We start from the raw sequence: 15,017 nt of genomic DNA, 5'->3' as shown, positions 1-15,017 counted from the left end.
AAACTCTGATACAGCAATAGCTCTAGGCACTGAGTGCAGTCCTCTGGGTTGCCCTTGCTGTCTATTCCAGTCTTCTTAATGTAAGTGCTTTGACAATTTCCAACAACAAAATGTCATTGTTTACACCAAGTAAAAGGTAGCAGTTGCCTTTTTGATTTGAGAGGAGCACATCCCATACCGCTACTGTTTCAGGGACTATTCTTCACACAAAGAAGTATGAACAAGATAAATAGGACATTGTTGATGATAGGTGCAGTTCGACTTTCGACATACCTCAGTCCGAACAGAAGTTGAACCCCCATTCCCCTGACCGACTATCTAGAATGTCTGACCAATGATTTTACGACCCAGAAGAACAGAAGAAGAGAGACTACCTCCGAGTCCTGGCCTATCTGAGTTACTGAAACATGACTGCCAAGTGCAGTAGTTCAAACCATTCCGCTCACTCACTCGTGAACAAAAACCACACAGTGTTTGTTAGTTTTTAATTTTTATTTTCAATTGAGAAATGAAAACATTATTTCTTTATTTTTAATAGCGTAGTATTCTTATGGATGAAGATGACGTTAAAGTTTACTTTAAACAACATTCCCATGAATGAAATTAGTATGACTCAAACTTAAAAATAGTTAACACTAACAGACACAGGAAATTAGTAGAATAACTGTGTGTGAGCCCCCACCTTCTTTAAAGTACTTAAGTACTGCTGGTGGTGACTCAGTAGTAGTTGGTGAATCGTCTGGCTGAAGGGCAATGGAATCTTCTTTCTGTAATGAGAAAAATGGTGCACGTTAAGCAAGCATTAATCAGTTGTCAAAAGAAGAAGTGTAGCATTTAATGGAATAAGCATCTAAAAGGTTAACACCCTCCCCAAAACCGTAACATTTTTTCAATCCCAGTAATACAAAATGTGTTATGTAACATTTCCTTCCATTACGAGACAAAATAGGGGGTTGTGTATGGCATCTGAAAATATGACATGTTTTTCCTAGACGTCACAACATCTGATGCGGCACAGATGACCATCCGTGCTGGGGCCAGCAGTGCGGAGGGGTCCACTCTGGATGCGGCGGTGCCAACAGGAGGAGCTGGGGGGGAAGGCTCAGCGGCGGCGGATGGTGGTAAGTTATTATACTCCTTACTTATTGAATTTTTTTTGAGTAGGCTCGTAAAGGAGTGTATGATGTACTGTACAGTAGTACACAGTACACTAGTATAAGTACACTGTACTGTCAAGAACATTTACTAATGTATAACTACTTTTTGGGCTATCACGGAGAAGACAGTCAACCTTGACTTGTAATAGCATTAGTGGCTGTACTTCTCTGGTAACCAATGGTCCCCTCTATTTCACTTGAACTCAGCTGGCCAATTTTTATTTTAAAGCCAAGTCATATCAGATCAGATGTAGTTTAGGGATGTGAAGAACGAAAAGCTAAAGAAGAGTGAAATGAAGGACGAGCGAGTCTTAATATTTATTTATGACTGTAAAAAATGGTTTTGTTGAATGCAATTCAACATAAGAAAGAATACAGCGGTTTCCAAAATATAATGAAAAGGGTGTAAGTTGGTTGTTAACAAAAAGAAATTTTGGTACATTTGAGACATTAAGAAGAATCATAGACGTACTTTGTAAGCCTGGATGTTATCTTCTTTATCCTCCTCGTCGATAGCAGAGGTGTATGATGTAGTAGCGCAGACGCTGAGTGGATGAAGTATGGCCAGTGGCAGTGCCACCCCTATAGAAAAGTAAGACATTCCTATTCCCACCTGCATGTACTGCTTAAAGTACTGCGAGTCTGCATCATCATGGCCTGTGTCTGTATTTCTTGGGTTAAAGCTGAGTGAGCTGCCATTATGGCGGCTACCACAAGTTCACGTACCAGTAATTTCTTTTGCAAAACAAGAGAAAAAAGTAAAAAGGCATTTTTTAGTACTATCTGACTATGTATGTACTAGTAGTGAGTCCACCTATAGTGCTGCTTGTGGAATTCCTGAAACTCACAGTGTCACAGGCTTACAAAGACGGCGGAAAGATACAGGCCAAAATGTTTTACTGTGTTTGCTACTTGCTGGTGTTACTGAGTGTCACAGGCTCTGTAGAAATGACTGTCCCCTTTTTGGAGCCTCGCTGGGCTCTGAATAAACAAATGGCCCCTGAGAATCTCTGGGCTCTCAAAGATAGTTGTGGCGCCTGAGCCCCTCGTGGGCTCTCAGTAAATCAAAATGCCCCCTTGAGCCTTTCAGGCTCATACACAAAATACGGCCGTTGGAGTCCCTCCGGGACTCAAGAGAACAAATGGCTCTGGGCGTTGGAGTCCCTCTTCGGGGGACTCGAAAGGAAATGATGCCACCCAGAGCCTCTCGCGGCCCTGAAGAAATGCCCCAGTAACGTAGGAGCCCGCCCGGGGCTCAAATCTGCAGGGAGGCCCCCCCGGGGCCTCTCAGGCTCTTTGACAACAAAGCCCTGGTACTGGAGGGGAGGGCGGGCGCCGGCAATGTGCCCCGACGCCCTCCTCCCTAGACGGGAACACCGAGCCCCACTTACCCGGTTTCTGGTGGGCGCTCCCAGGGTCTCCAGGCTCCTTCTCTTCCTCGGCAGCTGCGGGGCTCTCCCCACACCACGGTTGCCCCGCTGCTGGACAGAAGGCTTCTCTCTCTCCTGGGTGAGTGCACCGGATCCCAGGGTCGGCTCCCGGTAGCTTCCGGCTCCCTCCTTCCTGTCCCGGGCTGGCAGCCAATCAGAGCGCGGCCTGGGGAATGAGGTCACGGCCTGCCTGACTTCCTGTACGGCCGGGCGGCGACGGGGAAAACTTCACAGGGCAATGCCGGGTGGGCACCGGCCTTAAGCTCAATAAAGCGCTCCCAAAGCGCTCGTGACAGGGTAAAGCACAAGGTCCTTGGCAGGGTGGGCACCTGCCAGGGGACTGTCAAATCGGCAAAAAGTGGCGTGGGCAGCCACGAAAAGGGAAAGTAAAGCGCTCCCAGCGCTCAAAGACGATTCGCAGCGCTCTCAGCGCTAGGGGTGCAGGCACAGCGCTCCCAAGCGCTAGGGGCACAGCAAAGTTCCTTAAAGCAGGCAGGGGGCAAGGCTGGGCCCAGAGCCAGCTCACTGGGTCTCCAGGCAGGGAGATAATCCAAGTGGCGGTCTTCCTGGCCCCAGCAACAGCAGCAGCCCCCTCAGGCAGGATCCTGGCAGAGAACAGTTTGTGTGGCGACACAGCCCCATTTATATGCACCACATTCCTTTGTCTGTAGGTGCAGGGTGGGGGAGAAAACAGTCACAGCTGGTTTTGGAGCACCCTTGATGTGCTCATCACCTCACTCTATTCACTGGCAGGGCTAGGGTCGTTAGACGCACCACAGGGGGCGGGGCCAGCATTGTGTGGGGAAAGCCCAGCCCCATCAGGAACCAGGTGCAGCCCTCCCCTCACATCAGCATGCTGATCTGAGCACTCACCACTGGGCAGACCCATCCAGACATCCTGGATCCTGGTATCCCAGCCAACTCCAGCCAATCACACACCAGCACCCTCACAGCCATCTACCACTTCGCCGCGCTGGCGCTGCTACTAGCGCTGCTACTAGCGCCGAGTACTTTTTAAAACTTCCTGTTTTGCATTTGGGTTCGTTTTTCTGTTTCATTCTTCCCTGATTTTAGCCTGCCTGCTTGCTGCCAGCGCCCCCTTCTCCCCTTACCTGCACCTTAAAAACGGCATTTTCTGCCTGCCAAGCACCACCACTTTGGTGGGTCCGGGTCCTGGGGGTAATTTTGGGCGCCATCTTTGTTTGGGCTACTTCAGCCAGCGGCGGCCGCCATCTTGGAGCGGACTCGCACGCTCAGGCTTGATTGGAGCGCCTACTGAAGGCGGGCTCTAGCGTGGTGCTGGTTAGACCATCTACCACTTCGCCGCGCTCGCGCTGCTACTAGCGCCGAGTACTTTTTAAAACTTCCTGTTTTGCATTTGGGTTCATTTTTCTGTTTCATTCTTCCCTGATTTTAGCCTGCCTGCTTGCTGCCAGCGCCCCCTTCTCCCCTTACCTGCACCTTAAAAACGGCATTTTCTGCCTGCCAAGCACCACCACTTTGGTGGGTCCGGGTCCTGGGGGTCATTTTGGGCGCCATATTTGTTTGGGCTACTTCAGCCAGCGGCGGCCGCCATCTTGGAGCGGACTCGCACGCTCAGGCTTGATTGGAGCGCCTACTTAAAGTCGCTCCCTCACGCGCAGCGTGACGCGTAGGTGGACGCCCTCGCTTAGCCTGAGTCGTGCCGGAGTCCTGCCCGTCTGCGCCCGTCAGCGTCCCGGAGGCGTCGGGGCGGCGGGGGACCCCGGTCCGGCAATACTCTGGCTGAGATGATTTGCTATTCCGTTGTGGTGAAAAAGAGCGTCTCCTGCTCGGTGCTTCCCCTGAACTCCATTGGGAATGCCGAGTCGCTCGCCTTCACGCTCAGACTGTCCCCAGGTCAGGCCTTGAAGGGGTTGTTGGTTTATAGACCACCAGGCCCGGTGGGTTCCTTTTTGGAGGATCTGCAGACAGCCGTCTCTGAGCTGGCGCTGACCACACAGCATTGTGTTGTGGCCGGTGATTTCAACTTCCACCTTGACACGGCGGACGACCCTGTTGCGGCCAAATTGCTGGATGTAGCCGTACGCTATATAAAAGCTACTTAACATAACAACATAACATAACATAACAGCACACGTACAGCCATGTCTAGAAGTGGTACTTCCCCACTAGACACTGTAGGAAGGTGGCTACCTGACTATGGTTACCCCAGATTTGTTGCCTGTGTTTAGCTGGTTTTTTGACTTAGTTGACCTGGTTCCCTGCTAATCAGGGCCCCAGGCCATCTGCTCTCTCTGTAAAATGGATTCCATGTACCCTAGGTACATACCACAATTGAAAATGGACTCCTTGTCAGCCCCTGTATAATGCACTATAGGTGCCCAGGGCATAGGAGCCACCAAGGCCTACCAGGGGCTGCAGCATATCTTTTGCCACCCCTGGCTGGTTCTTAAATTTACACAACTGGCTGATCACTCAGCTGGGGTAAGGTGGTGTAATCACCCCTTACTTAGATATAGTATACCTATATCTAAACCTATATCTGGACACATATAAACCTGTGAGCCACTCCTATGGAAGGCCTCATCAATCCTGGAGGCAGAGTGCGTGGTTTAATGTGAGATGGAGCTCTAGCATGAGCTGAGCCTGTCTGCAGCTGTCGGGAACAACTCCCTAAGCTGTTTCAGGATAATGCCATACCATATACTCTTAAGTGCCTTATAATCCTCGCGGTTATATAGCAACTCTGGTTTGGCTTTATCAAAACATGTTGTGTAAGGTGTTCTGGCGACGGGGATAGCATTCCACCCCTCTAGAGGGGTAAGACATGTTACTTTACTTAAATGCGGTTAATTTCTAAAAGGACCTTAGATCCACAAAATGGATGCCTCTGCCACAGACAAGAGTCTGACCCCCTGCAGCTGACCGAAACTCAGCCAAATGGGGCCTGGACAAAGGGTTTCCTGTCGCAGGGGGGTGTTACCACCCTCCAGACAGGAGATAGTGGATTGTAGCAGGGAGGTTTGAAAGAAACCAGACACTGCTTGGGGCGCACAAGGCTGCCCCTTGCATAATCCGGTCAAACCAGTTCTGGGGCACTCCAGCCCTCGTGCCAGGGCGGCCTGGATCAAAGGAAGGGGGTGTATCCACCCACTTCCTGGGTCCCACCCATAGGAGGGGACCTAGCAGGTAATCCAGCCCCCCAAATTAGTATAAGACTGGGAGCAGTGCCAATGCACTTTAGATTTCCTGATGAAACATAAGAAACGAAACTCTGGACCCTTCGACATCCTACTCAACGTAGAAGACTGAAGAATCTCCCTTGTGGTCAAGGAGTGACCACCCTGTGCAAACAGGCACCATCCAGCCATCGACATCTGCTTTGTCGCAGTTCCTGCCGGAACCCGAGCGACAGAGATCGACGAGATCAAGCTTGCCTGCCTTCCAACAGCCCGATCCACAGTCCCTGCAGAGCAGAGACCCGTGGAGGCGACCGGAAGCGTGGGGCACGCCATCTTTAATTGACCACGAGACGCTGACCGTGCAGCCCGTGAGTGACCCTCGAAGCTGTACACCGGGGTTTGAGAAGCCCCAACCCTGAGCCACTCTTGCACCACCCTGAGCTGCTCCTGAGCCGAAGTTCAGCCCTCTACACTCGACGAGTGCTGCGTGGGGCCCTTCTGCTCCATTTGGCTCAACGCGTTGGCCCGGTCACTTGCCAGCCGGCTAGTGGCCCCTGTACCGACGAACTTTGAAATTCGACCTGCAAATCTGGTTGCTCCAGATCTGCACCAGCTCCCCTGAAAAGGAGCCCCCACTCTGACCCTCCTGGTTCGAGTGAGAAGCAATCTCCCGGTTCCGCATGGATTGCTCTTGCCAAGTGTTGTTTGCTCCAAACTTGAAGCCGACTGCGCCGACGGTGAGAGCCCTTGTGGGACAGATCGTGACCTGCTCCTGGACGTCGCAGATGCCCCAGAGCCCATGTGACAGCGGAGAGAAGCTCCTCGACGACCACCTGATTGCGCCCGACATTGCCTGGTTCCGTCCTGGTTCCACCCTGGTCACTGCTGAGTGACCCAGACTCTGTCCCCTCTGCTTTCAGGTACTTTTTGACTCGAGTCCACCCTTGGACTCCACCGGACACTTCTCTTTCACCCCGCCTGCAGCCCTTTCAGCTCCAAGCACCAAGAGCCTGCGTGACGAAACCCGACTCAACTTCGACCCTGTGCACCCGCTTCCTGTGGGTGAGGTAACTTTGCTCCGCCGGTGTTCCCACACTGGTACACATCTCTAGGGTCTGTGTCTTAAGTTTTGTTCCTCTAGGTTCAGCGGAAGTGTCCTTAAACTTTAACTTTACAACTTTTACGCACCATTGGTTAACATTGGTGCACGCGTGCGCTTTCCGCACTGCTCCCGAATCCCGTGGGCCTCTCCCGACTTCAGCATTGCTTGTCTCGACTGCTCCCAGCGATTCCCTAGGCCCTAGGCCTAACCACTGTTCGATTGGTATCTCTTATACCACTTGTTTAGTATATGGTTAGAGTGGCCCCCCGCCCTCATCCATAATTGTGCAACTTTGTATGTTTAAACTGTGCTTTTGATTTAACGCTTGTGCCCCTTTATTCATAAAGAATACTGGGGATTGTTTTTAGTAATAAATACATATATTTTTATAATATATACTTGTGTGGTGTCCTTTCATTTGATATTACAGGATTGTATGTGGTAAAACAGCTCGCTTAACACGACCTCTTAAGTTAAGCCTTTAGGCTGCTTAGTCCATGCTACCCCTAGGATAGCTTGTCTAACAAGGTTGACTTACAACCAGACACCATAAGGGATTGTTTGGTCTGATAACCGGTGGTTCCAGAATTGGAAACATCACCTATCAGGCCAACTTCTCACATTGGTGGCAGCGGTGGGATTTGAGCTTGCTGTTGTTTTACCATTGCAATCTTTTATCAAATTGAAAGATCACATCAAGTACCTCAAGGTACATATAAATCAAAAGCTTAGCATATTTAAGTTCTACTGAACTTAGTAGTTGTAGATTAAAGGGATTAGCACACCCTGACTACAACTCACTAGCAAGGTACAGTAGGAAAACACTTAGTTTAGGTAAGTGCACCACTTACACCTCACTAGTAGTCATGTCTGACACAGGAAAAGCCTCAGGGTCTGCTCCTGTGACAGTTGACCTTACCAAGGCAACTTCCAGCTATGACAAATTAACCCGAAAGGACTTGATTGCCTTGTGCATATCAAGAGGGTTAAAAAGGGGCAGAAGTCCCACATGTCCTATCCTGATAGCCATTCTAGAACAGGATGACTTAGAGAAGGCGAATGAAGTTCCCTTAGAGTCAGGAGATGGAGTGAACCCCCCTGTAACTGATACCCCTCCAGAGGAAGGAGAAGAGGAGGAAGAAGAGGAGGAGGAGGACTCAGATGTAGAGGACCCAGAAGATCAGGATCAGAGGGGTAGCCAGGTCCTAGTTGCCAGGCTTAACCAGGCCAACTTAGACCTACTGGGAAATGGAGAGGGCCAGCACCTCCCCAGATCCCACCATATCATTCTCCCAGGCAACAGAAGAGTGAGATCTCCCTCAGGGGACTCTCATATTTCTAGTGCCTCAAGAGAATCTCAGAGAGGTATGACTGCCTCTCAGAAGATAGAGCATAGGTCCAGAATGAGGGCTGTCAAACTCCAAACAGAGAGGGAGGAGGTAGCCTTGGCTCAAGCTAGACTTGCCTTGGCAAGAGAGCAAAAATTGTGTGGCTTAGATGCCACTGGTGGCAGCAATATTCCTAAAGAGAAACCCAGGTCCTATGATAGTAGAAACCTGACAAAGATTGTGCCCCCCTACAAGGAAGGGGATGACATCCACAAGTGGATAACTGCTCTTGAGAGAGCCTGCATGGTACAGCAGGTTCCTGAGGAACAGTGGGCAGCAATCTTATGGTACTCCTTTTCAGAGAAAGGGAGAGATAAGCTCCTCACTGTTAGACATGAGGATGCAAACAATTACAAAGTCCTTGTAGGAAGGTGGCTACCTGACTATGGTTACCCCAGATTTTTTGCCTGTGTTTAGCTGGTTTTTTGACTTAGTTGACCTGGTTCCCTGCTAATCAGGGCCCCAGGCCATCTGCTCTCTCTGTAAAATGGATTCCATGTACCCTAGGTACATACCACAATTGGAAATGGACTCCTTGTCAGCCCCTGTATAATGCACTATAGGTGCCCAGGGCATAGGGGCCACCAAGGCCTACCAGGGGCTGCAGCATATATTTTGCCACCCCTGGCTGGTTCTTAAATTGACACAACTGGCTGATCACTCAGCTGGGGTAAGGTGGTGTAATCACCCCTTACTTAGATATAGTATACCTATATCTAAACCTATATCTGGACACATATAAACCTGTGAGCCACTCCTATGGAAGGCCTCATCAATCCTGGAGGCAGAGTGCGTGGTTTAATGTGAGATGGAGCTCTAGCATGAGCTGAGCCTGTCTGCACCTGTCGGGAACAACTCCCTAAGCTGTTTCAGGATAATGCCATACCATATACTCTTAAGTGCATTATAATCCTTGCGGTTATATAGCAACTCTGGTTTGGCTTTATCAAAACATGTCGTGTAAGGTGTAATACGATTTGGAATACTATCCCCTCGCCAGTTCTGGCAATGGGGATAGCATTCCACCCCTCTAGAGGGGTAAGACATGTTACTTTACTTAAATGCGGTTAATTTCTAAAAGGACCTTAGATCCACAAAATGGATGCCTCTGCCACAGAAAAGAGTCTGACCCCCTGAAGCTGACCGAAACTCAGGCAAATGGGGCCTGGACAAAGGGTTTCCTGTCGCAGGGGGGTGTTACCACCCTCCAGACAGGAGATAGTGGATTGTAGCAGGGAGGTCTGAAAGAAACCAGACACTGCCTGGGGCGCACAAGGCTGCCCCTTGTATAATCAGGCCAAACCGGTTCTGGGGCACTCCAGCCCTCATGCCAGGGCGGCCTGGATCAAAGGAAGGGGGTGTATCCACCCACTTCCTGGGTCCCACCCATAGGAGGGGACCTAGCAGGTAATCCAGCCCCCAAAATTAGTATAAGACTGGGAGCAGTGCCAATGCACTTCAGATTTCCTGATGAAACATAAGAAACGAAACTCTGGACCCTTCGACATCCTACTCAACGTAGAAGACTGAAGAATCTCCCTTGTGGTCAAGGAGTGACCACCCTGTGCAAACAGGCACCATCCAGCCATCGACGTCTGCTTTGTCGCAGTTCCTGCCGGAACTCAAGCGACAGAGATCGACGAGATCAAGCTTGCCTGCCTTCCAACAGCCCGATCCACAGTCCCTGCAGAGCTGAGACCCGTGGAGGCGACCAGAAGCGTGGGGCATGCCATCTTGAATTGACCACAAGACGCTGACCGTGCAGCCCACGAGTGACCCTCGAAGCTGTACACCGGGGTTTGAGAAGCCCCAACCCTGAGCCACTCTTGCACCGAAGTTCAGCCCTCCACACTCGACGAGTGCTGCGTGAGGCCCTTCTGCTCCATTTGGCTCAACACGTTGGCCCGGTCACTTGCCAGCCGGCTAGTGGCCCCTGTACCGACGAACTTTGAAATTCGACCTGCAACTCTGGTTGCTCCAGATATGCACCAGCTCCCCTGAAAAGGAGCCCCCACTCTGACCCTCCTGGTTCGAGTGAGAAGCAATCTCCCGGTTCCGCGTGGATTGCTCTTGCCAAGTGTTGTTTGCTCCAAACTTGAAGCCGACTGCGCCGACGGTGAGAGCCCTCGTGGGACAGATCGTGACCCGCTCCTGGACGTCGCAGATGCCCCAGAGCCCACGTGACAGCGGAGAGAAGCTCCTCGACGACCACCTGATTGCGCCCGACATTGCCTGGTTCCGTCCTGGTTCCACCCTGGTCACTGCTGAGTGACCCAGACTCTGTCCCCTCTGCTTTCAGGTACTTTTCGACTCGAGTCCACCCTTGGACTCCACCGGACACTTCTCTTTCACCCCGCCTGCAGCCCTTTCAGCTTCAAGCACCAAGAGCCTGCGTGACGAAACCCGACTCAACTTCGACCCTGTGCACCCGCTTCCTGTGGGTGAGGTAACTTTGCTCCGCCGGTGTTCCCACACTGGTACACATCTCTAGGGTCTGTGTCTTAAGTTTTGTTCCTCTAGGTTCAGCGGAAGTGTCCTTAAACTTTAACTCTACAACTTTTACGCACCATTGGTTAACATTGGTGCATGCGTGCGCTTTCCGCACTGCACCCGAATCCCGCGGGCTTTTCCCGACTTCAGCACTGCTTGTCCCGACTGCTCCAAGCGATTCCCTAGGCCCTAGGCCTAACCACTGTTCGATTGGTATCTCTTATACCACTTGTTTAGTATATGGTTTGAGTGGCCCCCCGCCCTCATCCATAATTGTCAACTTTGTATGTTTAAACTGTGCTTTTGATTTAACGCTTGTGCCCCTTTATTCATAAAGAATACTGGGGATTGTTTTTAGTAATAAATACATATATTTTTATAATATATACTTGTGTGGTGTCCTTTCATTTGATATTACAGGATTGTATGTGGTAAAACAGCTCGCTTAACACGACCTCTTAAGTTAAGCCTTTAGGCTGCTTAGTCCATGCTACCCCTAGGATAGCTTGTCTAATAAGGTTGACTTGCAACCAGACACCATAAGGGATTGTTTGGTCTGATAACCGGTGGTTCCAGAATTGGAAACATCACCTATCAGGCCAACTTCTCACAGTCCTGAAGAGTGTCCTAATAGATGGGTTTGGCTTAACCACTGAACAGTACAGGTTGAAGTTCAGAGACACCCAGAAGACACAGACTCAGGACTGGACTGATTTTGTTGATTGTGCAACTAAGGCTCTGGAGGGTTGGCTACATGGCAGCAAAGAACATGACTTTACAGGATTGTATAATTTGATTATGAGGGAGCAGATCCTAAGTAATTGTCAGAACCAGCTCTTACACCAGCACCTGGTGGACTCTGATCTGACCTCTCCCCAAGAATTGGGAAAGAAGGCAGACAAGTGGGTCAGAACCAGGATTAGGCATAAGAATCAGGACAGTAACCAGAAGAAGGAGTCTACCAAGCCTCAAGATAAGGGTGGGGATAAAAATAAAGAAAAGACTTCCACAGGGCCCCAAAACTCCAAGAATGGGGGTGGGTCCCAAGACACTTCTTCAACAGAGAAAAAGCCTTATTGTCATGTCTGTAAACAGGTTCAACAAGTTCAAAAGGGCTGTAGCCAACCCCCTTCTGTGGGACCTCTCTGTAAGCAAAGAGCAGGCAGGGTAAAAGAATGTCCCATTTCCGCCTGAGCTTCTCTGGTAATCCTTTTATCATGCCTTTTAGGGTCTTGTTAAATCTCTCCACAAGCCCATTGCATTGTGGATGATATGGGGTGGTAAACTTATAGTTTACTCCACATTCCTTCCACATTGCTTTCAGATAGCTAGACATAAAATTCGTGCCTCTATCTGATAGTACCTCCTTAGGAAAGCCCACTCTTGAGAAAACTGCAATGAGGGCCTTTGCCACCACAGGGGCTGTGGTGGTCCTTAGGGGAATAGCCTCTGGATACCTGGTGGCATGATCCACTACCACCAGTATGAATCTGTTCCCAGATGCTGTTTGGGGGTCCATTGGACCCACAATATCAATTCCAACTCTTTCAAAGGGAACTCCCACCACAGGTAGTGGTATTAGGGGGGCCTTTGTTGTGCCACCTGACTTACCACTGGCTTGGCAAGTGACACAGGAGCGACAAAACTCCTTGACATCCTCTGACATGTGAGGCCAGTGAAAGTGTGAAACAAGCCTGTCCCACGTCTTGTTCTGGCCTAAGTGTCCTGCAAGGGGAATATCATGGGCCAAGGTAAGGAGGAACCCCCTAAACTGCAGAGGTATAACCAACCTCCTGGTCATGCCAGGCTTGGGGGCTCTAGCCTCTGAGTAAAGGAGTCCATCATCCCAATACACAGTATGGGTACCTTGGGCATCCCCAGCAGCCTCAGCAGCAGCCTGCTGTCTGAGGGGTTCAAGGGAAGGGCAATCTAATTGAGCCTGCCTCAGGTCTGCCCTTGAGGGTCCCCCTGTCCCCAGAAACTAAACCTGGTCAGGTTCAAGCTCCTCAGAGACAGTCTCCTCTTGGACTGCAGAATCAGTTTCCTCTGAAACCTGATCCTCAACCTGGGGCAAGGTGGAAGGCTGAGCCTTTCCTCTCTTGCTCCTTCTCTTGGGTTGTGGCTGGTCTATTGTTTCAAGATCCACCACTGGTTCAGGAAGGCACTTCTTAGCCTGAGCCCTTGTCATGGCAAGGACATGCTCTGAAATCCCTAGCATTTCTGCATGAGTCCTGTACTCCACTTCTGACCATGCTGAGCTTTCAAGGTCATTTCCTAACAGACAGTCTACTGGTAGGTCTGCACTCACCACAACCTTCTTTAGGCCATCAACCCCTCCCCAGGAGAAGTTCACAACTGCCACACTATGGGAAGTAGTGGAGTTGCTTGCATTGGTTACTAGGTAGCTCTCACCTAGTACAATCTGTCCAGGGTCCACAAAGTCAGGTGTCACCATTGTGACACTGGCACATGTGTCCCTGTAAGCTTGAGCCAGTTTCTCATTGTAGGAAGGTGGCTACCTGACTATGGTTACCCCAGATTTTTTGCCTGTGTTTAGCTGGTTTTTTGACTTAGTTGACCTGGTTCCCTGCTAATCAGGGCCCCAGGCCATCTGCTCTCTCTGTAAAATGGATTCCATGTACCCTAGGTACATACCAATTGGAAATGGACTCCTTGTCAGCCCCTGTAGAATGCACTATAGGTGCACAGGGCACAGGAGCCACTAAGGCCTACCAGGGGCTGCAGCATATCTTTTGCCACCCCTGGCTGGTTCTTAAATTGACACAACTGGCTGATCACTCAGCTGGGGTAAGGTGGTGTACACACCCCTTGCTCAGATATAGTATACCTATGTCTAAAACCTATATCTGGACACATGTAAACCTGTGAGCCACTCCTATAGTCAGGCCTCACCAATCCTGGAGGCTGGGTGCATGGTTTTATGTGAGATGGAGCTCTAGCATGAGCTGAGCCTGTCTGGAGCCGTCGGGAACAAATCCCTAAGCTGTTTCAGGATAATGCCATACCATATACTATTAAGTGCCTTATAATCCTCGCGGTTATTTAGCAACTTTGGTTTGGCTTTATCAAAACATGTCGTGTAAGGTGTCATACGCTTTGGAATACCATCCCCTCGCCAGTTCTGGCGACGGGGATGGCATTCCACCCCTCTAGAGGGGTAAGACATGTTACTTCACTTTAATGCGGTTGATTTCTCCAAAGGCCTTAAGATCCACAAAATGGATGCCTCTGCCACAGACAAATGTCTGGACCCCTGGAGCTGACCGAAACTCAGTCAAGGGGGTCCTGGACAAAGGGTTTCCTGTCACAGGAGGGTGTCACCGCCCTCCAGACAGGAGATAGTGTATTGTAGCAGGGAGGTTTGAAAGAAACCAGACACTGCCTGGGGCGCACAAGGCTGCCCCTTGCATAATCCGGCCAAACCGGTTCTGGGGCACTCCAGCCCTCGTGCCAGGGCGGCCTGGATCAAAGGAAGGGGGTGTATCCACCCACTTCCTGGGTCCCACCCATAGGAGGGGACCTAGCAGGTAATCACGCCCACCAGATTCGAATAAGAGTGGGAGCAGTGCCAATGCACATCAGATTTCCTGGAAGAAACATTTGAAACGATATTCTGGACCCTTCGCCCTCCATCTCAACGTGGAAGCCCGAAGAATCTCCCTTGTGGTCAAGGAGTGACCACCCTGCAGCAGCAGGCACCATCCAGCCCTCGACGTCTACTTAGTTGCAGTTCCCGCCGGAACTCGAGCAACTGAGATCGACGAGATCAAGCCTGCCCAGCTTCTAACAGCCCGATCCACAGTCCCTGCAAAGCTGAGACCCGTGGAGGCGACCGGAAGCGTGGGGCACGCCATCTTGAAGTGACCACGAGACGCTGACCGTGCAGCCCACGAGTGACCCTCGAAGCTGTACACCGGGGTTTGAGAATCCCCCACCCTGAGCTACTCCTGAGCCGAAGTTCAGCCCTCCACACTCGACGAGTGCTGCGTGGGGCCCTTTGGCACGATTTGGCTCAACGCGTTGGCCCGGTCACTTGCTAGCTGGCTTGTGGTCCCTGTGCCGACGAACTACCTAAAAAGACTTGTGATTCTGGTTGCTCCAGATCCACACCAGCTCCCCTGAAAAGGAGCCCCGACTCTGACCTTCCTGGTCCGAGTGAGAAGCAATCTTCCGATCCTGCGTGGATTGCTCTTACCAAGGCTTGTTTGCTCCAAACCTGAAGCCGACTGCACCGACGGTGAGAGCCTGCGTGGGACAGATTGTGA

The 15,017-nt window shown here is 50.7% G+C and overlaps 1 long non-coding RNA gene across 1 annotated transcript in view; it reads right to left on the bottom strand.

Moving 5' to 3' along the window:
- Nucleotides 1-679: 679 nt before the first annotated feature.
- LOC144807995 (uncharacterized) overlaps nt 680-15,017 on the bottom strand; it is a 229,597-nt gene continuing 215,259 nt past the window's right edge. Inside the window, exon 3 of the long non-coding RNA XR_013606556.1 lies at nt 680-767. This is a non-coding gene — a long non-coding RNA (uncharacterized LOC144807995). The remainder of the gene's footprint in view (nt 768-15,017) is intronic.

The sequence above is a fragment of the Lissotriton helveticus genome, chromosome 1_2 (genome assembly GCF_964261635.1).
Source record: "Lissotriton helveticus chromosome 1_2, aLisHel1.1, whole genome shotgun sequence".
Lineage (NCBI taxonomy): Eukaryota > Metazoa > Chordata > Amphibia > Caudata > Salamandridae > Lissotriton > Lissotriton helveticus.
Note: the sequence above shows the minus strand (reverse complement) of the source record. Positions and strands in the feature narration are given on the sequence as shown.